The following is a 22211-nucleotide window of genomic DNA, read 5'->3' as shown; positions in this document are numbered from 1 at the left end:
CAGAAAACCAGGTGAACACGCTAGTGTATTGCATGGGCTGAGAAACGTCTCATTGTCCGAAAAGCTACAGCTAGACAGAGACCTAACCCTTGAAACTGCTATAACAAAGACAAGGCAGTCTGAAGAAGTTAGACGACAGCGGTTTGACTTAAGAGGAGAAAATAGCGGTGCTAGCAAGTGCTCAAATGTTGATGCTGTGCATGCTAAAAGCTACAGAAAACCCAAATTTCCCTCAAAGCCTCAGCCACAAGCACAAACACCAGGCAAAAATAAATTTAATACACAGCCACAGCCAGGTTCAAAGGCCTGCTATAGATGTGGAAAAATGCCCTCGCATGGAAAATTGGAATGCCCTGCTAAAGATGCTGTGTGTCACAACTGTGGCAAAAAGGGACATTATGGCAAAGTGTGCAGACCAACAGTGAGGTAGTCGACGCGGATGAGCCACCGGTGGGAGAAGAGCCAGCTCCACCAGAGCCAGCTCCACCAGACCCAGCTCCACCAGTGACAGCATCACCCAGCGGAGAGGGCCCCACCACAGAGACTGTGCGGACTAGGTGGGCCGAAGGGCCTGTTTCCGTGCGGAATCTTTCAATTAATCAATTAATTACTGGTAATTATAAATTAACAAGTCGAACGAAGGTTCCCTACAGGGTCAGGCAACATCCCTGGAAAAAAGGAATAGGTGACGTTTCGGGTCGAGATCCAAGAAAGCAGTTTAGTTTAGTTTAGTTTCGTTTAGTTTAGTTTAATTTAGTTTAGTTTAGTTTGGTCTAGAGATACAGTGTGGAAACAAGCCCTTCTGCCCAACGGGTCCACGCCAACCATCGATCACTCATACATTAGTTCCTTCCTGCCCACTGGGTACAATTTTCACATTATACACCAAGCCAACTACAAACCTTCACTTGCCCCCCAGCAGGAACTATACATCAGCAGGTACAACTCCAGAGCCAACAATATCATGAGAGACCCCTTCCACCCCTGCAACGGACTGTTCCAGCTGCTGCGGTCAGGCAAACGCCTCCGTTGCCATGCGGTGAGAACGGAGAGGTTGAGAAGGAGTTTCTTCCCAGAGGTCATTCGGACTGTAAACGCCTATCTCACCAGGGACTAACTCTACTGAACGTTTTTCCTTCCATTATTTATTATGTAAAAGAATATGTGTGTTTATGATTGTGTTTATAGGTTGTTTGGTTGTTTGTCTTTTTGCACAAAAGTCCGCGAGCATTGCCACTTTCATTTCACTGCACATCTCGTATGTGTATGTGACAAATAAACTTGACTTGGCTTGAACCTGCACGTCTTTGGGATGTGGGAGGAAACCGGATCACCCGGAGAAAAACCCACGCTGGCCACGGGAAGAAGGTGAAAACTCTGCACAGACGGACATCACCCGTTCGGAGTCAGGAGCGAACCCGGGTCGCTGGCGCTGTAAGGCAGCAAATACACCGCAGCGCCCAGTGAGCCTGTGGCAGGTAACACTAGGCGATCTTACTGAGAACGTTCTGTGTGTAAAGGGCCTGTCCCACGAGCATGCGACCTGCATGCGGCAAGCGCGACCAAATTGGAAGCGGGGGCCGCGCGGAGGTTGAGTGAGTGACGTGAAGTTTGAGTAAAGTCCGCGGGAAGTTCGCGCGTGACATAGGCACAGCGCACGCCCGTCGAGGCGGTGCGTACAGCGTCGAGACGGCTGCGGGCCGGCAGGCCGCTGTTGCGCGAAATTTTTGAACACGGTCAGTTTTTCGGATGTCGGGACCAGCTCCGCACAACTCCATACGGCTCCGGCGATCGAAGTGGGACCGGCCCCTTGAGGCCGTACGGCTCAAGCGACCACGCTAGGTCGCGCTTGCCGCATGGAGTCGCATGCTCTTGGGACAGGCACTTTAGTGTGTCGAAGTCGAATTTTTGAATCCAAGAATGGCACATTACAGATGCTATCAATAAAACATTTCCAGCCAATGTTCAGTTTTATAAGATACACAATTTACTTGGCGTAAACTCGAGTCTCTTGCACAATTCGCGTGACTTATAAAGTTCAAGACTTTCTCAAGTAAATGAGTCTAGGAAATGACTGTGAGTAACTGGCAAGTCACATCGTGCAGCTGTGGAAGGGTCTCGATCAAAAATGTCACCCATTCCTTCTCTCCGGAGAGGCTGCCTGCCCCGCTGAGTTACTCGGGCATTCCATGAGATGAGCCAAATCCGCCGCTGAAGAACAACAGCTATACATGTTGGTAAATGTTTGGTGGCAGCTGGTAGAGCTGCTGTATCACAGCGCCAGAGACCCGGGTTTGATCCTGACCACGGGTGCTGTCTGTGCGGAGGTTGCACGTTCTCCCCGTGACCTGCGTGGGTTTTCCCCGGGATGCTCCGGTTTCCTTCCATGCTCCAGAGACGTACAGGTTTGTGGGCCACTTGGCTAAATTGTCCCCAGTGTGTGTGGGATAGTGCTGGCAGTGTACGGGGTCGCCGACAGATGGCTGGTCGGCGCAGACCCGATGGGCCGAAGGGCCTGTTTCCATGCTGCATCTAAAGCCTGAGTTCAAAAGTGAGGGCAGGACAACGCCTGGCAAGTGATAGGTGGATACAGGTGAGGGGGGGGGGGGGGGGAAACAAGCCCCCTCCCTCCCTCTTATCCATTTTCATTCCTTCCTTAGTTTTTGCCCAAGTACTATTTGTGAAGGAGTTTTAATTTTTGCAACATTGCCAAGCAGATGATTAGTAACTGAGAGTAGCAAAGGGGAATGTTGATAAATGGGGAACTGAGGGTTTGTTTGGGACAAGTTAGTTCTTCACTGGGATTTCCGCTCCCATCCCCTTCCTCTATTCCCGTCTCGCCAGGTTTCTGTTCTACAACTGTTCACTGCACAGCTGTTGGCAAATGTTGCCCAGCCTACAGGAGAACACGAGTCATAGAGTGATACAGCGTGGAAACACGCCCTTCGGCCCAGCTTGCCCGACATGCCCCAGCTACACTAGTCCCGCTTGCCCGCGTTTGGTCCATATCCCTCCAAACCCGTCCTATCCATGTACCTGTCTAACTGTTTCTTAAGTGCTGCGATAATCCCAGCCTCAACCACCTCATCCCGCAGCTCGTTTTATGTGAAAAAGATACCCCTCAGATTCCTATTAAATCTTTTCCCCTTCACTTTGAACCTATGTCCTCTGGTCCTCGATTCCTCTTCCCGTGACTTTCAGTCTGAAGAAGGGTCTCGACCTGAAACGCCACCCATTCTTTCTCTCCAGAGATGCTGCCTGGTCCGCTGAGTTACTCCAGCATTTTGTGTCTATCTTCCGTTTAAACCAGCATCTGCAGTTCCTGCTTACACACACTATCTACCTCATTGGTGACCCTCGGACTATCCTTGATCGGACTTTTCTGACTTTACCTTGCACTAGCAAGTTACATTTATTATGGTTTAACAGGCAGATTCTCAATTAGTTACATGCGTGTGTTTGTGAGAGATAGTATGTGTGTGAGTGCATGTGTGTGAGTGCATGCGTGCATGCCTGCATTTGTGTTTGTGAGTGTGTGAGAGAGAGGATGTGTGTGAGTGCATGCGTGTGTGCCTGCATTTGTGTGTGTGTGTGTGTGTGTGGGTGCGCATGCATATATGCATTTGTGTGTGTGTGTGTGTGTGTGTGTGTGTGTGTGTGTGTGTGTATATATATATGTGTGTGTGTGTGTGTGTGTGTGTGTGTGTGTGTGTGTGTGTGTGTTTTTGTGTGTGTGTGTGTGTGTGTGTATGCATTTGTGCCTCTGTGTGCCAGTGCGTGTGTGCATATACATTTCATCTGTTTGACTGGATTTAGTATCACTATTAACCAAAGTACCAAATGACGTTTTTGCTCAGACTGCTATTATAGGGAAGTTCACGATATTTTAAATTGTGGTTAAATTGCATTTGACCATGTTATTCATGCGGCTTCTGAATGGTTACCCAATGCTAGAAAATGCAGCATAATGCAATGAATGGCACTCATACATTAGCCTCGTGTGTATGATACGATACGATATTTATCCCAGGAGGGAAATTAGTTTGCCAACAGTCATGAAACATAACAAAATATATTAGGACTGAGATGAGGAAAATCATTTTCACCCGGAGAGCTGTGAATCTGTGGAATTCTCTGCCACACAAGGCAGTGGAGGCCAATTCACCGGAATGTTTTCAAGAGAGAGTTAGATTTAGCTCTGAGGGATAACGGAATCAAGGGAGAAAGGCAGGAACAGGGTACTGATTTTAGATGGTACACAAAAATGCTGGAGAAACTCAGTGGGTGCAGCAGCATCTATGGAGCAAAGGAAATAGGCAACGTTTCGGGCCGAAACGTTGCCTATTTCCTTCGCTCCATAGATGCTGCTGCACCCGCTGAGTTTCTCCAGCAATTTTGTGTACCTTCGATTTTCCAGCATCTGCAGTTCCTTCTTGAACTCTGATTTTAGATGATCAGCCAAGATCATATTGAATGGCGATGCTGGCTCGAAGGGCTGAATGGCCTACTCCTGCGCCTATTTTCCTATGTTCTAAACGGTGAAATTAAAGGGATGAGTGAAAAGTCCAGGATTGGTGATGTGCAAAGAGTGACGGGGGGGGGGGGGGGGGGGGGGGGTAGTCAGTCTACACCACGACAGAAGGGGATGGAGCATGCAAGCTTACCTGCAAGGCGGGATACAAAATACAGACCGTGTTGCTATTGAAAGTGTTTGCAGAGTCTGTGTGCCTCTAACGCTGCGGGTTTTTGCAGCGCCTGAACCATGGGGCACTAATAACATAAGCCTAGCATGACTTGACTTGAAAGATTCGCTGGTGTTCCTGGAATAATCGCTGATGACACATCGGTACTTTACAGGACATCAACATGCAATAACAGCCCACCCCCATAATCAAGTCGAGCAATGCAAACAAACTTGCAAAGAGAACATACTTACAGTGTCCTCCATGATGTTTGGGACAAAGACCCATCTGTACTCCACAATTTGGGAGATTTGTAATACAAACAAAACCACATGCGGTTAAAGTGCACATTGTCAGATTTTGATAAAGGCCATTTTTATACATTACAGCTGTGGGCCATGTTTGGAATTTTGCTGCATATCCCTTGCATGCAATGACTGCTTGAAGTCTGCGATTCAGACATCACCAGTTGCTGGGTGTCTTCTCTGGAGAACGTGGACAGGTGATGTTTGGGGTCAGGACTCGTCTTTGGAGCCAATAATCCACTGTTCAGGAGTCAGTGGAAATCCCCCAACAATAGAATGATCCCAATAGTCACAAGTTCACAGGTTATAGCAGTAGAATTAGGCCATTCGGCCCATCGAGTCGCCATTCAATCATGGCTGATCTCTGCCTCCTAATCCCATTTTCCTGCCTTCTCCCCATAACCCTTGACACCAGTTCTAATCATTGAGTGATACAGAATGGAAACAGGCTCCTCGCCCCCAAACTGCCCACACCGGCCAACATGTCCCAGCTGCACCAGCCCCCACCTGCCTGCGTTTGGTCCATATCCCTCCAAACCTGGCCTATTGGAATATGCAGTCATCATAAAGTGAACCACTTTGGGTGCTTACATTAACCCTTGCAGGGACATTTTAAATTTAAACTACTTGTCAACGAAAACAAAACCGATGCAGTAAATCTATCACTCCATGACTCTAGAAACACTCAGTGATCAGGCTGAATATACAGAGTAGACATTGATCGATAACTTGTGCAAGAACCTTCATTCCTACTGTCTCTGTATAATAAAAGAAAATGCAGATGCCGGTTTCACCGAAGGTAGACACAAAATGCTGGAGTAACTCAGCAGGTCAGGCAGCATCTCTGGAGTGAAGGAATGGGCGACGTTTCGGGTCGAGACCCTTCTTCGGACAGAGTCAAGGGAGAGGGAAAGTAGAGATATGGAAGGGTAAGGTGTGAAAACACGACTGCCCTGGTCACATTTCCTACTCTACTTTTCACTTGCAAAGAGTTTTAAACGTTGGAATGTTATGTTGCAATTGTACAATTCACTAGTGAAACTTCATTTAGTTTAGTTTAGTTTGGAGATACAGTGCAGAAGCAGGCCCTTCGGCCCATCGAGTCTGCACCGTCCAACGATACCCATACACCAACAGCATCCCACACAAACTAGGGACAATTTATATTTATAGAAAGCCAATGAACCTACAAACCTGCAATGACTTTGTGGGTCTGTAGCAGATGTTCAACGATGGTGGTCTTGGTCTTGGTGAGACCTTCCGCATTCAGCTGCAGCGGGGCGATGCCATGCAGTTCGACATCCGTAGGTGCCCGCCCTTAAAAGGTTGGTGCCAAGCTGCGGCGACTGAGGTTGCATTCGGGCTGCAAGCTGCTGTTGTTTGTTCGTTGTTATTCCTGCCGCTGTCTCGGTTTGTTGCCGTTTGCCTGACTGAGGTCAGTTGACAGGGGCTCACCGTGGGGAGGTCGACAACATGAGCCCTAACATCATAACTTCTGCTGCCTCAAACGCAAGAAGAAGAATCTACAAGCCTTTGGAGTGTGTGAGGAAACCGAAGATCTCTAAGAAAACCCATGCAGGTCACGGGTAGAACGTACATCGCCCGTGCCGACAGCGGCAGTTGTCGGGATCGAACCCGGGTCTCGGGCGCTGTGAGGCAGCAACTCTACTGCTGCGCCACCGTGCCGCACAAGTGACATCATTGCGGCAGTATTGTGTGCGGCTTCACGAACCTTAACCCCAACCCAAATGCATTTCAGGAGCACTTGCAGCACCAGAGACCCGGGTTCAACCCCGACTACGGGTGCTGTCTGTACGGAGTGTGTACGTTCTCCCCGTGGCGCGTGTGGGTTTTTGCCGAGATCTTTGGTTTCCTCCCATACTCCAAAGACATACAGGTATGTAGATTAATTGGCTTGGTGTGTGTGAAAAAAATTGTCCCTAGTGCGTGTAGGATAGTATTAATAGAAACATAGAAAATAGGTGCAGTAGTAGTCCATTCGGCCCTTCGAGCCTGCACCGCCATTCAATATGATCATGGCTGATCATCCAACTCTGTATCCCGTACCTGCCTTCTCTCCATACCTCCTAATCCCTTTAGCCACAAGGGCTACATCTAACCCCCTCTTAAATATAGCCAATGAACTGGCCTCAACTACCTTCTGTGGCAGAGAGTTCCAGAGATTCAATGTGCGGGGATCGCTGGTAGGCACGGACTCGGTGGGTCAAAGGGCCTGTTTCCGCTCTGTATCTCTAAAACTAAAAAACTAAGACGAAAGTAACTTGCCGAAGCTAAATCTAACCCAAGCAATAAAAAAAATCAGTGTATATCCTTATTAAACCAAGGACATCATGTGTTATACTTAAAGACGTAAACTTCAGTTGAAGAAGGAATTGAAAGGAGTTTTATGGTTTTGTGGTGGTTCCGTGGAAACCTCGTTCATCATTCAGATAGAACGCGATCACTAATTCAATGTAGCCAAAAGAAACCACAGATGCTCGTTCACCAAAGCAGGCACAAAGTGCTGAAGTGACTCAACGGGTCAGCTCATAATTCACAGGACCATTCGTCACATCAAGTCCACTCCGCCGTTGAATCACCGCTGATCCATCTTTCCCTCTCAACCCCATTCTCCTGCCTTCTCCCCATAACCCCTGGCACCTTGATACTAATCAAGAATCTATCAATCTCTGCCTTAGAAATACCTATTGACGTGGCCTCCACAGCCGTCTGTGGCAATGAATTCCACAGATTCACCACCAATCGGCGTCTTATAGAGTCAAAGAGCGATAGAGTGTGGAAACAAGCTCTTCAGTCCAACTTGCCCACACCGACCAACATGCCCCAGTTACACTAGTCCCACCTGCCAGCATTTGGTTCATACCCCTCCAAGTCTGTCCTAACCGTGTACCTGTTTAACTGCTTCTTAAATGTTGGGGATAGTCCCAGCCTCAACCACCTTCCCTGGCAGCTTGTTCCATACACCCACCACCCTTTGTGTGAAAAAGATTCCTATTAAATCCTTTCCCATTCACCTTAAACCTATGCCAACTGGTCCTCGATTCACCTACTCTGGGCATGAGACTGTGCATCTACCCGATCTATTCCTCTCATGATTTTACGCACCTCTATAAGATCACCCCTCCTCCTCCTGCGCTCCAGAGAATAGAGCCCCAGCCTACTCAACCTCTCCCTATAGCTCACACCCTCTAGTCCTGGAAACATCCTCATAAACCTGCTCTGTCCCCTTTCCAGCTCGACGACTCCTTTCCTGAAACATGGTGCCTAGAGCTGAACACGATACTCTAAATGCGGTCTCATATATATGAATGCATCTTCAAAATGCCTACAGTCTTTGGACACGGACTACCACGGAGCACTGAGATTTGTTACTAATTTTAAAACCCTCACGCACCACTGCTCTTTGTATGCTCAAGTTGGATGGTTTGCCCTGTCCAACCGCAGACTCCATCATTGGAATATCCTTATTTATAAGACTATCCTCGGTGTTCTTCCTTCATACCTGCAGAAGTATGTAATTGGAAAAAGCACAGGAACTTATCAGCTCCGCTCTGAGGACTTGTCCTTACTAACTGTACCTAAAGTCCGTACTGAACTGGGGAAAAGGGCATTTAGTTCTGCTGCTCCCTTCGCATGGAACCAGCTGCAGAATGAACTGAAACTTAAGGAGCTGGTTTCTATAAACAGATTTAAATCCCTTCTTAATGATGTTGAAGCGGGCTCTTCTGTCTGTACATGCTTTGTTTGATGATGTTCTGACTGTGACTCTGTTTATATGTTCTCTGTTGTTTTTAAATTATTGTCTGTAACTGTGGAACTGTGCTGCTGCCTGTCTTGGCCAGGACTCTCTTGTAAAAGAGATTTTTAATCTCAATGAGACTTCTCCTGGTTAAATAAAGGTTAAATAAAATAAAAACCAACGTCTTATACAACTGCAACATGACCTCGCAACCGTTATACTCAGCAGCTAGAGAGCGGTCCTGACCTCCCATCTACATCAGTGGAGACCTTCGAGCGACCTTTTATCGGACTTTCGCGGCCTCTCAGCACTGGAGACCCGGGTTCGATCCTGACTGCGGTTGCTGTCTGTACGGGGTTTATACGTTCTCCCCGTGACCCGCGTGGGTTTCCTACATGTCCGTGAAAATCTTGCGCAAAAGGATAAAATGCTGACGTGACTCAGTGCTAATCTCACCGGCCAGGGTTTTGCTCACATATCCCTCTAAACCTCTCCTATCCATGTATCGGTCCAAATGTCTCTTATATGTTGTGAAGGTACCTGGCTGAACTATTGCTCGATTCTTCTCTGCATTTATGAGGACGTAACGGCCAATTTTTCTTGAGGCCAAAGTGTATGTGATAACGTTAAAGTATGGAGCGGTCACGGTGGCGCAGCGGTGTAAGTCACTGCCTTACAACGCTTGCAGCGTTGGAGACCCGGGTTCGATCCCGACTATGGGTGTTGTCTGTATGGAGTTTGTACGTTCTCCCCGTGACCACGTGGGTTTTATCCGAGATTATTCAGCTTCATCCCACACTCCAAAGGCTTCTGGGTACGTAGGTTAATTGGCTTGGTGTATGTGTAAATTGGCCCTAGTGTGTGTAGGATAGTGTAAATGGGCGGGTATCGTTGGTCGGTGCGGAATTGGCAGGCCAAAGGGCCTGTTTCCGTGCTGTATCTCTAAACTAAACGAAAGTACTTTCCGGAGAAAAACTGCAATGGCCGCAATGAGGTAGGTTGGGGGATCGGGGCTGCTCTTGGCTTCTGGAAGGACTGGTGGGAAGCCTGATAACAGAAACATAGAAACATAGAAAATAGGTGCAGGAGTAGGCCATTCGGCCCTTCGAGCCTGCACCGCCATACAATATAATCATGGCTGATCATCCAACTCAGTATCCCGTACCTGCCTTCTCTCCATACCCCCTGATCCCCTTAGCTACAAGGGCCACATCTAACTCCCTCTTAAATATAGCCAATGAACTGGCCTCAACAGAGGGGGAAGAAGCTGTTCCTGAGTCTGGTGACGCTCACGTTCAAGCTTCTGTACCTCCTGCCCGATGGGAGCGGGGAGAAGAGGGGCGGGAAAGGTCTTTGACTATGTTGAAGATCGACACAGAGTACGAGATTATACTCAGCGGGTCAGGCAGCATCTCTGGAGAAATGGGGACGGGTGACGTTTCGGGTCGGGGCCTGTCTTCAGACTCTGACGTTGGCTGTTTTCCTGAGGCAGCGTGAAGTGGAGGCGCAGTCGACGGTGGCGACTCTGGTCAGTGCGAAGGACTGGAACAAAAAGGGACAATTCACAATTTTTACAGAAAGCCAATCAACCTGCAAGCCTGCACGTCTTTGGTGCGTGGGAGGAAACCGGGGAAAACCCACACGGTGACGGGGAGAACGTGCAAACTCCGCATGGTCAGGAAGGGAGAGGATGAGCCGGCTAAGATGCCTGAAGAAAAGTAGCGACCCGAAACGTCACCATTTCCTTCTCTCCGACCCGAAACGACTCTTGACTCTTGACTCTTGACTCTCTTGACTCTTGACTCTCTTGACTCTCCAGAGATGCTGCCTGACCCACTGAGTCACTCCAGCATTTTGTGTCCTAGAAACATAGAAAATAGGTGCAGGAGTAGGCCATTGGGACTTTCGATCCAGCACCGCCATTCAATATGACCATGGCTGATCATCCACAATCAGTACCCTGTTCCTGCTTTCTCCCCCTATCCCGCGATTCCGTTAGCCCCGAAAAGCTAAATCTGACTCTCTCTTGAAAGCATCCAGTGAATTGGCCTCCACTGCCTTCTGTGGCAGAGAATTCCACAGATTCACAACCATCTGGGTGAAAAGGTTTTTCCTCATCTCTGTCCTAAATGGCCAAGCCCTTATTCTTAAACCTTGACCTCTAGGGTAGATCAGGTAGGTCCAGGCGGAAGGTTGAAGGCGTGTACCACCAGACTCAGGCACAGTTTCTGTCCCCCTCTGTTATCAGAGTTTTGGGCCAAATCCAGGACAGGGGTGTGCAAATGTCCTTGGGTTTCTTGGGCAAAGCATTTCTCAGACCATACTGTGACGCAACCCAACGCAGGATATCAGCATCTGCGGAGGCTTGTGGGAGGTGTTGGCGACGTGCCGAGTTTCCTTGGCCTCCCGAGGAAGTGGACAGGGTTTGGTTCCTGTTTTTTTTGGCAACCATGTCACTGTGGTCAGTCCATGAGAGATCAACGTTGATATTTACCTCATGGAACATATAAACCTCTCAGCCATTTCCACTGTGCTCGTCGTTCAAGATATGGCCTGAAGAAGGGTCTCGACCCGAGACGTCACCCATTCCTTCTCCCCAGAGATGCTGCCTGTCCCGCTGAGTCACTCCAGCTTTTTGTGTCTATCTGTGGACTCTCATACATTGGCGAGACCAAACGTAGACTGGGCGATCGTTTCGCTGACACCTTCGCACAGTCCGCTCAGTCCTACCTGATCTCCTGTTTTCTATACACTTTAATTCCCCTTCCCATTCCCACACTGGCCTTTCTGTCCTGGGCCTCCTCCATTGGCAGAGTGAGGCCCAGCGCAAATTGGAGGAACAGCACCTCATATTTTGCTTGGGCAGCTTACAACAATAGACAATAGACAATAGACATTAGGTGCAGGAGTAGGCCATTTGACCCTTCGAGCCATTCAACGTGATCATGGCTGATCATCCCCCAATCAGTACCCCATTCCTGCCTTCTCCCTATATCCCCTGACTCGGTTATTTTTAAGAGCCCTATCTAGCTCTCTCTTGAAAGCATCCAGAGAACCTGCCTCCACCGCCCTCTGACGCAGGGAATTCCACAGGCTCACAACCCAGCGGTATGGCTTCAAGTAACCTCTGCACTTCCTCTCTCTCCAACCCTCCCCCACCCAAGTCACACCAGGTTCCTGTTCTCACCTGGCAAACATCTAACAAAGGCCCGTTTCCTTTATTATTGTTATTTTTTTGCATATCTTTCATTCATTTATTCTGCATCTCTCCACATCACCATCTATATGTCTCGTTTCCCTTTCCCGTAACTCTCAGTGCGAAGAAGGGTCTCGACCCGAAATTACACCATTTCCTTCTCTCCGGAGATGCTGTCAGTGCCGCTGAGTTACTCAGCAGGACTGACAGGAAGTGTCTATCTTGGGAACCATTGATGCAGATTTGGGCAAGTGCCACACAACAGGCCCTTCAAGACCTTTCATCGGAACGAGTGAAGGTCGGAAAAATAGTCGTGACCTAAGTTGTAGAAAGACACAAAATGCCGGAGTAACTCAGCGGGTCAGGCAGCATCTCTGGAGAGAAGGAATTGGTGACGTTTGGGGTCGCGACCCTTCTTCAGGTATCCGAGCCTGCTCATCCTCTCCCTATCTGACCGTGTGGAGTTTGCATGTTCTCCCTGTGACCGCATGTGTTTCCCCCGGTTTCCCGGCTTAGAGCGTGCGAATGCAGCGACGGAGACCCGGGTTCGATGCTGACCACGGGTGCTGCCTGTACGGAGACAATAGACAATAGACAATAGGTGCAGGAGTAGGCCATTCAGCCCTTAGAGCCTGCACCGCCATTCAATGTGATCATGACTGATCATTCCCAATCAGTACCCCCAGTACCCCGTTCCTGCCTTCTCCCCATATCCCCTGACTCCGCTCACTTTAAGGGCCGTATCTAGCTCTCTCATGAAAGCATCCAGAGAACCTGCCTCCATAGCGTGTCCAACCCTTAACCCTCTTTCATCTTTCTAAATTCCAGATTATACAAGTCCAGCCACTACATTCTCTCAGCATATGACAGTCCCCCGCCATCCCGGGAATTAACCTTGTAAACCTACGCTGCACTTCCTCAATAGCAAGAATGTCCTTCCTCAATTTAGGGGACCAAAATGGCACACAATACTCCAGATGTGGTCTCACTAGGGCCCTATACAACTGCAGAAGGTGCAGTTACTGCTCCTATACTCAACTCCTCTCATTATGAAGGTCAACATGCCATTCGCTTTCTTCACTGCCTGCTATACCAGCATGCTTACTTTCATAGACTGATGAACAAGGACCCCAGATCCCGCTGTACCTCCCCTTTTCCCAACTTGATACTATTTAGATAATAATCTGCCTTCCTGATTTTGATGCCAAAGTGGATAACCTCACATTTATCCACATTAAACTGCATCTGCCATGCATCTGCCCACTCACCCAACCTGTCCAAGTCACCCTGCATTTTCATTGCATTCTCCTCACATATCACACTGCCACCCAGCTTTGTGTAATCTGCAAATTTGCTGATGTTACTTTGAAACCCCTTCATCTAATATTGTAAATAGCTGTGGTCCCAGCACCGAGCCTTGCGGTACCCCACTAGTCACTGCCTGCCATTCAGAAAGGGACCCGTTAATCCCTACTCTGTTTCCTGTCTGCCAACCAATTTTCTATCCATGTCAGCATTCTACCCCCGACACCATGCTCTCTGCAATGGCGGCGGTAAAGACGCAAGATTTGCTACCTAATAAACTGGGGTTTCTTTCAATGAATCCAGTTTCTGTGAATGTAGAAGCTGCGAAACTGTGTGACAAGAAGTGGGAGAGGGAGCTAGCACGAGGTAGAGTCAGACAGGCAGACAGACAGACGGACGGATGTACTGAACTCATTTTCCTCTTTGAGTGTTCACGACATCCGGTCACTCCCTCTTCTCCCCTCTCCCGTCAACCAAGAGGCACAGAAGTGTGGAAACGCACCCCTCCAGACTCAGAACTCTACCGCTGTGCCACCACACACATTTTCTCGCGATACGGTGTTCAAAATGTTCTGATGATCCAAGAAATCTCCTTTGTGCAGTAGTTTAGTTTATTGTCATGTGGACCAAGATACAGTGAAACTCTTTTTTGTTGCATGCTGTCCAGTCCGTGGAAAGACTAGACATGATTACAATCGAGCCATCCACAGTGTACCGGCTCAAAATGCTGGAGTAACTCAGCGGGACCCTTCTTCAGACCAAAGTCTGAAGTCTGAAATCAAAGTCAGTCTGAAGAAGGATCTCGACCCGAAACGTCACCTATTCCTTCTCTTCAGAGATGCTGCCTTCGCCTGCTGAGTTACTCCAGCATCTTGTGTCTATTTTCGGTTTAAACCAGCACCTGCAGTTCCTTCCTACAGCAGTTTCTTCCCAGATCTTATCAGGCGACTGAACCGCCTTGCCACTAACTAGAGAGCGGTCCGAAGCTGCCATCCAGCTCATCGGAGACCCTCGGACTATCTTTCATTGGATTTTACTAGAATTTATCTTGCGTTAAACGTTATTCCCTTTAACCTGCATCTTCTTTTTTAATACATATATTGTGTGTTTTTTTTTAAATATATAATTTATGATGCTTTTATAAGTGATATACTAAGATGTTATATGTACTTTATGATATTTTTTAATATGCAATGCATTTTTATGTAATGTTGCCCCTTGTCTTGACCTCGAGTCCGTAGTAAAGTTTATTATTATTATTATTATTATTATTATTATTATTATTTGTACACTGTGTCGGAAGGAACTGCAAATGTTGGTTTAAACTGAGGTGGACACCAAATGCCGGAGTTACTCAGCGGGTCGGGCAGCATCTCTGGAGAAAAGGAATATGTGATGTTTCGGGTCGAGGCCCTTCTTCAGACTGACTTCGATTTCAGGCTTCGGACTTTGGTCTGAAGAATGGTCTCGACCCAAAACGCCACCTATTCCTTTTCTCCGGAGATGCTGCCCGATCCGCTGAGTTACGCCAGCATTTTGAGCTGGTACATTGTGGATGGCTCGATTGTAATCATGTCTAGTCTTTCCACTGACTGGACAGCACGCAACGAAAAACAAGTTTCACTGTATCTGGGGGCACATGACAATACGTTAAACTAAACTACTGCACGAAGGAGATTTCTTGGATCACAGGCAAAATTTGAACGCCGCGTCGGAAGAAACTGTGTCATGGCGGCACGGTGACGCAGCGGTAGAGTTGCTGCCTTCACAGCGCCAGAGACCTGGGTCTGATCCTGTCTGCGGGTGCTTATCGGCACGGAGTTTGTACGTTCTCCCCGTGACCTGCGTGGGTTTTCTCCGGGATTTCCGTTTCCCTCCCACACTCCAAATGCGTGCAGGTTCGTAGATAACTGGCTTTGCTTGAATCGGTAATTGTCCCAAGTGTGTGCAGGATAGTGTTAGTCTGCGGGGATCGCCAGTCGGAGTGGACTCGGTGGGCCCGAAAGGCCTGTTTCCGCATTGCATCTCGAAAATAAATTAAACAAAGCTAAATATTTATGCCGTTAGCTTTTCGGACAAGGCATTTGGTATCAATCTGAGTTTTACTTTTTACAACAACAGGAAGCAAGTGTTGGGAAGATTTTAAGAATTTTCCCAGTTAAAATACCCCTTATAATGACTGTGTAATTAGAACAAAGAACATCACAGTAAAAGAACAGTCTCTTTGTCCAACAATGTGCAAAACATGATACAAAGACTAACTCTTATCTCCTTTCATGCAATCTATACCCCTCTAACCCCTGCATATACATGCATTTCTCCAAAAGCCTCTGACAGCGTTTGACAGCACGGGGCCTCGACTCGCTGGAGTTTAGAAGATTGAGGGGGGGACCTCATTGAAACTTACAGATTAATGAAAGGCATAGATAGAGTGGATGTGGAGAGGATGTTTCCATTGGTGGGAGAGTCTGGGACCAGAGGTCATCGCCTCAGAATCAAAGGGTGCTCTTTTGGAAAGGAGGTAAGGAAGAACTTCTTGTGTTAATCTGTGGAACTCATTGCCGCAGAGGGCTGTGGAGGCCAAGTCAATGGGTATTTTTAAGGCAGAGATAGACAAAGTTTGTATGTTCTCCCCGTGATCTGCGTAGGTTTTCTCCGAGATCTTCGCTTTCCTCCCACACTCCATAGACCTACAGGTTTTGTAGGTTAATTGGCCTGGTAAATGTAAAAATGATCCCTCCTGGGTGTTGAAGGATAGTGTCAATGTACGGGGGTGTTTCCGCGCTGTATCTCTAAACTAAAAACAAATGCCCGATTTAGAACGGGTGTCAAGGGTTATGGGGAGAAGGCAGGAAAATGGGATTAGGAGGCAGAGATCAGCCGTGATAGAACAGCGGAGTGGACTTGATGGGCCGAATGGCCTGATTCTACTCCCATAACTTGGGAACCTGTGAACTTAAAGGTCACTATTTTTTCTGCGTTCCTCCCCCCCCTCCTCTCTCCCCTCCCCCCCCCACCGCTCCCCCCAACAGTGCATTTCTGTGTGAGATACTTACCCCACAAATCTCCTTTGAGCTTTGTCTGTGTCACCTTAAAGCGATCCATTCTAGAATTTGAAATGTTCATCCTGGGAAAAAGGTTCTGACTATCTACCCTGTCGTTGCCCCCTCTTCATTTATTATACATGGAACATAGAACTGTACAGCACAGGAACAGGCCATTCAGCCCACAATGTCTGTGCCAGACACGATGCCAAGCAGGGCCGGCCTTAAGCCAATTGGACCAATTGCTCCCAATTGGGCCCCGCGCCTCAGGGGGTCCCGTGCTAGAGTAATCTACTCTCAGCTCGGGTCGATCTGAGGGGGGAGAGAGGGGTGGAGAGAGAGTAGAGGGGTGGAGGGGGAGGAAAGGGGTAGACGGGAGGGGGCTGTGAGGGGGAATGGAGAAGGGGGAGGTGAGTCGTTCCCTCATGGTCCCGGGGCAGCGCTCCCGCCCCTCCAGTCGCCGTGCTTCTCGCACGCAGCCCTGGCTCCACCCCTCTCTCTACCCGGTGAACAATACAGGGAGGGCCGGGCCGGGGGTTGGAGCAACGTTTACAAACCTTGGCCTCAGCTCACACCCATCCGCCCGGTCCCCAGTATCTGCTCCTGCCACCGGCCCTCTCCCTCAATTCTCTCCTTCTCTTCCCTCCCTCTCTTCCCCTCTTTACCTAGTGCTCACCAAAATTGCTCCCAAGTGTGCCCCTCACCTCCTAAGGTAAGTAAGAATGTTTAGTTTAGTTTAGTTTAGCGTCATGCAGTGTTCAAGACCGTCAAGTTGCTGGGCCCAATCGGGTTTTAGTTTAGTTTAGTTTACAGATACAGCACGGAAACAGGCCCTTCGGCCCAGCGAGACCCCACCGACCAGTGATCCCCGCACACTAACACTATCCTACACACACTAGGGACAATATACACATACACTGAGCCAATTAACCTAAATACCCGTACGTCTTATGCCATACTCTCTAGAATTTAGGAGGTTGAGAGAGGATCTTATAGAAACTTACAAAATTCTTAAGGGGTTGGACAGGCTAGATGCAGGAAGATTGTTCCCGATGTTGGGGAAGTCCAGGACAAGGGGTCACAGCTTTAGGATAAGGGGGAAATCCTTTAAAACCGAGATGAGAAGAACTTTTTTCACACAGAGAGTGGTGAATCTCTGGAACTCTCTGCCACAGAGGGTAGTTGAGGCCCATTCATTGGCTATAGTCTTGAGAGGGGAGTTAGATGTGGCCCCTTGTGGCTAAGGGGATCATAGGGGTATACAAAGTGGATGCAGCCTTTCGGGATACCTGGATGATCAGCCATGATCATATTGCTGGCTCGAAGGGCCGAATGGCCTACTCCTGCACCTAATTTCTATGTTTCCATGTTTCTGTCTAAATGTTTGGAGTGTTGGAGGAAGTCCAGGATCTCGGGAGAAAACCCTCGCAGGGCACTCATTCCATGAAAACGTATCACCTTTTTGTAAAAGAGTTGCGCCTGCAGTCGGGATCGAACCCGGGTCTCTGGCGCTGTAAGCGCTGTAAGGCAGCAACTCTACTGCTGTGCTACAGTGGCCGCCCTGCCTCGACATAATCCATATACCTCCATTCTCCGTGCATACTCCATGTGCTCCATCCAAGGAGGATGAAAAAGTCTTGGGGGGAAATAAGAGTCAACAAGGGACCATAGGGTTATAGAATCAGTTAACATACAAACCTGAGATTGCAGGCCCTTCGGCCCAACCTACCTACTCTGACCAACTAGCTCCCTTGACGCAACATGGTCCCAGAGTGCCTTTGGTCTAGCACGATATATCCCCCTAAAACGGGGGTCCTATCCATGCACCTGTACTAAATGTTTCTGTCAAATGTTGTGATAGTCCCTGTCTCAACCATCTCCTCAGGGCAGCTCATTCCATGAAACTATATCACCTTTAGTGTTAAAAAACGTTGTCCCTCAGATTCCTATAAATCTCCCCCCCCCTCGCTGTTTCCCCCCCCCCCTGTCACCCCAGAAGTGTCGCCTCGCTCCCATACCCCCTCTCCTCAAAACCTATGCCGTCTGATTCTCAATTCCTCTACTCTGGGTAAAAGGCTCTGCATCAACCAGCGATGACTCCATACGTTGGCACTACTCCACACACAAGGGACAATTGACAGCTTCCACCGAATCCAGTTAACCTACAAACCTGAGATTGACACAAAAAGCCAAGGTAATGGCTCGTTTTCACCGGGCGACTTGACGCAAGATGTAGCGAGTGGGGTCGTGGTCTAGCACGATATGTTTAGACGATATAGGGGGGACCTCATTAAAGAGTTCCACACAGAATAGTGCAATTCTGTCATTTGTGGAGAGTGACTTGTCCGTCTCCCGATCTTTCCCGAATGAAGCGTGGACTGTAGTGTCGTTATCACGTGGCACAAATTGATGTTACTTTGTTGTCAAACACTCTATTCGTTTTTTTCACCCGAGCTCTTTAATGAGCTGAAGAATAATCTGTGTTTTTTTAGACAAATGTTGTTTGGTGTGATGCACCTTCTCTCAATATGTGCAAGAAGTCGTCTTTTTATTTTGTCAAATATGAATAAACACTGTATCTCACATTGACCGTGATTATTGTGTTATTTTAGATCTACTGAGAGGTGAAACTTTCAGTCTGAAGAAACTTTCAGCCCGAAACGCCACCCGTTCCTTCTCTCCAGAGATGCTGCATGTCCCGCTGAGTTGCTCCAAGCAACTGGTGTCTATCTTCAAAGGACTGACCAGGACTGCCTCTCTCTCTCTCTCTCCCTCTCTCTCTCCCTCCCTCTCACACAGGCATGAATGGAGGAACTCCGCGGGCCAGGCAGCATTTACGGAGGGAAATGGACAGGCGACCCATTCTTCAGGCTGCCTTATGTCTCTCTCACCCCCCCCCCCCCCCCCCCCCCCTCCCACCCACACACACGCGAATGCTGGAGAAACTCAGCGGGTGCAGCGGGGCCAAAACGTTGTCTATTTCCTTCGCTCCATAGATGCTGCTGCACCCGCCTGTTTCAGTGACAAACACCCACCGCCTGTTTCAGTGACAAACACCCACCGCCAGTAAATGAAGTCACCCCCATCTGTCTCCCCCTCCTCTCCCTCGACTCCCCCACCTTTCCCTCCCAACTCCAGTCCTGTCCCGACCCCCTGGGAAACTGAAGGTTTCCCGCTGTAATTAAAGAGTTCCCACGGTAGACTGTAAAACTGGGACCCTGGTTCTGGACTCCCCCAACATCGGGAACATTCTTCCTCCATCTAGCCTGTTCAATCCCGTAGATACGATTAGACAGGTATCTAGTTATTTAATTCATTTAATGATTTCTATCGCCCAGCCTCTCATCTTTCAATCGGGTTCGGCCAGGAAGGAACTGCAGATGCTGGATTAAAACGAAGATAGACACAACATGTAGCTCAGCGGGACAAGCAGCATATCAGAAGGGTCTCGATCCGAAATGTCACCCATTCCTTCTCCCCAAAGATGCTGCCTGCCGTCGAACTCATTCTCTTTAAACCGGCATCTGCTGTTATTCCGAAACATACACAAGAAATAAGCAACTTTTCGGGCCGAAACGTTGCCTATTTCCTTCGTTCCATAGATGCTGCTGCACCCGCTGAGTTTCTCCAGCATTTGTGTGTGTGGGTGGGAGTTGGGGGGGGTAGAGAGATAAGGCAGCCTGAGGAAAGGCTCGCCTGTCAATTTCCCTCTGTAGATGCTGCCTGGCCCGCGGAGTTCCTCCAGTTAGAAACTGCTTTCAGACAAAAAGAGACACACTGACATTAATGAAATGCTTGTTAGCTAGTTTTATTAGATTTGTATGTAAATAGCAAACTGGCTGGATTCACTCTATCCAACTTCCGGGTTCACTGTTCGCAAGAGTTCCCACGGTGACCGCAAGAGTTACTATGGATATCGCACGGGACACTTCGTTCTTAAAATGTTGCAATGCTCAACCACAAGTGTACAAGTCACTCTTGGACAAATTCAAACATGTTTGAATTTTCTCCCGAGTACCCAAGGTACACGATTACCTGCCGTTAGCGCCACGGTGGTCCACGAATGCCGTACTGTTACCGCACGAGGTTCCCACGATGTCAAACTCTGGTTACCTCTTGCGTCAAGTCGCACCGTGAAAAGGGGGTTTGACTCAGAGGGGCAGGCAGCATCTCTGGAGAGAAGGAATGGGTGAAATTTCTGGTCGAGACCCTTATTCGGACCAAACCTGTACCCACGTCTTTGGAATGCCGGAGGAAGCCGGAGCACCCGGAGAAAACCCGTGCAGAGTCAATAGGGAGGTTTCACGGCAGTCGGGTCACGACCCATGACCCGTAACGTTGCTACGCTACTCCAAATGGATTACACGCGATGTACTGCAGGTAGGCACTTACCATTGTTTCCAGCGTAGCGGGCCCGTTAAAACCCGCTGAAATTGTCAATTCTTGCGCTGTAAATAATTATGGAAATCGGGATAAGCGTGTGAGACATTTAGCCTACTTCAGAATTCCAAAAGTGAGGAGAAATGACGGTAGATAGAAGCGAAAGCGAAAGGGACAACAACAGACATCGTGCTTGGCAAACATTGACTGTTTGCTCACTGCATTTCATCAAGTAAGGCATTATTTGTGTTTTTTCTTGATTCCTTTGGCATCTAAAAAGTTTCAGAAGTGATAAATCTGGCTGTAAAATTTTTAAATCGCCCATGGTTCCCGTGGGTTTGTACATACAAAATGAAAACGCCTCTGAAGAAAAGTTTACAACCAGATTTATCACTTCTGAGAATTTTTAGATACCAAAGGAATCAAGAAAAAACACAAATAATGCCTTACTTGATGAAATGCAGTGAGCAAACGCAATAATTCCCAATATTTTCAATGTTTACCAAGCACTTTAGCTGCTGTTGTCCCTTCAGTTCTCGCTTCTCTATACCTTCATTTCGCTTCACGTTTGTAATTCTAAAGTTGGGTACATGTCTCTCACACTGACCCCGACTCCCACAAATTTTTTCAGCGCAAAAATTCAACATTTTGGCGGTTTTTACCAGGTAGGAAAGTACGCGTTTCTAGCATTAATAACATATACCGGAAGTGACGGGTGTCTTCCAGTTGGATTTAGCGGCTCCGAGCCCTATGACCCAGTGACCTTCTGTGCAACTCCCCCTATACATTAATTAATGAGCGTAATTCAAAAAATAACAAAAATCGGTTGTTTAACCAAAGACACAATGTGTCAGTCTGAAGAAGGTTTTCGGCCCGAAACGTTGCCTATTTCCTTCGCTCCATAGATGCTGCTGCACCCGCTGAGTTTCTCCAGCATTTTTGTGTACCTTCGATTTTCTAGCATCTGCAGTTCCTTCTTAAACACAATGTGAAAATGGTTCACAGTTGTGGTTGGTGTAGTGCTGTGCAGTGTGCAAGAACCTGATCTGATCGTAGGTTGTGCAAGAGATTTTCTAGTAAATTCCTGTCACCACAGAAGTGTCGCGAGTGGTTTAATTGTCATACAGTTTCTACCGCAAATGTTTTACATCTACTGAAATTCTTCTTTCAGACGCTTAATGAACCTCCAGACTACATTCATACTCAGATAGTATACAGTAATCAAAGATTGAAACGCATTTAATAAGCGTAGAACCAAATCAACACAATTGGCAGTGCAACCAAAGAGACAATCCAAAGATTAGAAGGTGATGAGCGTTTGTCAGCGCTGGGCCTGTACTTGCTGGTGTTTAGAAGAATGAGGGGGGACCTCATTGAAACACACAGAATAGTGAAAGGCTTGGATGTGGAGAGGATGTTTCCGCTGGTGGGAGCGTCTAGGACTCGAGATCATAGCCTCAGAATTGAAGAAGGGTTTCGACCCGAAACATTGCCTATTTCCTTCGCTCCATAGATGCTGCCTCACCCGCTGAGTTTCTC

Source organism: Leucoraja erinacea, chromosome 15 (genome assembly GCF_028641065.1).
Source record: "Leucoraja erinacea ecotype New England chromosome 15, Leri_hhj_1, whole genome shotgun sequence".
NCBI lineage: Eukaryota > Metazoa > Chordata > Chondrichthyes > Rajiformes > Rajidae > Leucoraja > Leucoraja erinaceus.
Note: the sequence above shows the minus strand (reverse complement) of the source record.